We start from the raw sequence: 2346 nt of genomic DNA on the forward strand, positions 1-2346 counted from the left end.
ACGCCCACATGCCGGAGACTCAGAGGCCGAGACAGCAAAGAGGCAGCTGCCGCCGCCGCCGCCGCCGCCGCCTGCTTCCCCATAGCCAGCTGCTTGACGCTCCCCTCAAGCAGCTGTCCCTGCCGCCTGAGGAGCAGTACCAGGGTCTCAGAAGCTGCAACCTTCAGTGGCCTCTTTCTGGACCTAGCGGCGCTGGCTTGAAGCGGGTTGACTCCTGTACAGGGTTTATAATTGTGTTCAATGGTGTTCAGCGCCCCCACTTTCCCGAATGGCCCAGTGCCACTGACCCTGCCCTTCTTCCGCAGCTTTTACATTTTACCTCCTCCCCCGGGAGAGAGAACAAGCACTGGTGGCCCCAGGGGCGGATGAGAGTTTCGCAGGGCCCAGGGCAGCACAATTTTGCGCATGCGCCACGGCCACACCTGACAGGTAGTAGTGGGTGCGCGGAGACTATTGAAGTGCGGGGCCTGGAACAGCTGCCCCACTCGACCTGCCCTATATCCGCTGCTGGGTGGTCCTTTTTACTAGTGGCCGCAGGGGCGGCCTGTCCATATAGGAAAACTGGGCTGTCACCTAGGGCACCAAGTTAAATGGGGCACCAAATGGTGGCGCAATATCATTGAGGGGTTTGGAGGTGGGAGCACCGATTGCATGGTTCGCCTAGGGTGGCAGTTGCTGGCAGCTAGTCTCGGACCACCCCTGCTAATGGGTGGCACTTACTGTGTAAGGGAGCTATCAATGAGAGAGGAATCACATGCTCACAATGAGAGATGAATCACAGTGGTCTCAAGTTGCGGTGGGGGAGGTCTAGGTTGGATATTAGGAAAAACGATTTCACTAGGAGAGTGGTGAAGCACTGGCATGAGTTACCTAGGGAAGTAGTGGAGTCTCCATCCCTAGAGGTGTTTAAGTCTCGGCTTGACAAAGCCCTGGCTGGTTGATTTAGTTGGGGACGGCCTAGAGCAGGGGGCTGGACTTGATGACTTTCTGAGGTCTTTTCCAGCTCTATGATTCTCACCAGAAATGGATCTGAAAGTCTATGGGTTCTGCAGAAAGGTGCAAAGATGTATTAAAGCCTCACAAAAAGGGAATACAAACCTTATTCTGCAAGAAAACTGATACCTTTATACTGAGTAGTGACAGGCCTACTCTGGAACCTCATACACAAACCCACTGCAAACTTGGGGAAAGCTCAGCTCCTTACTGAGACAAGCTTTTAACTCACAGGATGTCCGAAGAAGGTCAAGAAAGTGAGGGGAAATAGAAATATTGATTTTAATCTGAAATTTGGATAACTTGTTACAAGTACTGTAAACAGCTACATGGTATAACATGAAGCATCTTTTTTCTTAACTTACTACACTTTTTCTTTCATACACTACCCTGTGGAGAGCTCAATGGCATGCTCTTCCCTTAGGCCAGTGGTCTGCAACCTTTTTCCCCCAAGATCACTTTTTAAATCTCAGAACAGGTAAAGATCTACCGTCTCGCCCCTTCCTTGAAGCCCCACCCGCTCTATTCATCCTCTTGTCCATCACTTGCTAGCCCCAGCCCCTACTTACACACTCTGATAAACAGTTTATTTTTAAATTATGCAATATATAAAATTAAAATCACGTGTTTATAGTTATGAAATAAATGGTCTGTTTTTTATTCATGCTATATAAATCTAAACTGAAGCATTTATAATTATACATTTTGTGGGGACAGAGTTCTGTGGCTGGGGGCAGGGGAGAAGGGGCAGGGTGCTGGGAGGGCAGAGGACAGGGTTCTGCAGCAGGGGACAAAGTGCCAGTGGGGACAGGTTTCTGCAGCTGGAGACAGGGAGCCAGTGGGGACAGAGTTCGGGGAGTGGGGATGGGAATAGGGAAAGAGTTCTATAGCTGGGGACAGAGGAGTGGAGACAGAATTCTTTAGCTGGGGACAGGGGACTGGAGACAGGAATGGGGACAGAGTTCTGTGGCTGGGGAATGGGGTCTGGGGCGCAGGGAGTGGGGTCTGGGAAGTGGGGTGCCAGTGGAGGCAGAGAATCCCCTGAATCTGCCTCCTCCCAGGATTCTGCCCCCCCAGAGGGAAGCCAGCGCATGCCTCCTCTGGGCCCAACCTCCCCTCCCCCCCAGAGCAGGGAAACCCTGTGCGCGCCTGCCCCAGGGCTGAAGCCCCTTCCCCCGCTGCGCAGGAAAGCCCCGCATGCGCGCCTTCCCCAGGGCTGACTCCCCCCTCCTTTGTGATGCAGGGAGCCGATGCTCCTTATCGCAGTACAGCTGGCAGAGCAGCTAGCACACTTCTGGAATCGCCGGAAGTGGCACTAAGCTGCGGGACTTCTGTCCATCCCGGGAAGCCGAC

The sequence above is a fragment of the Pelodiscus sinensis genome, chromosome 1 (assembly GCF_052426305.1).
Source record: "Pelodiscus sinensis isolate ZL-2025 chromosome 1, ASM5242630v1, whole genome shotgun sequence".
Lineage (NCBI taxonomy): Eukaryota > Metazoa > Chordata > Testudines > Trionychidae > Pelodiscus > Pelodiscus sinensis.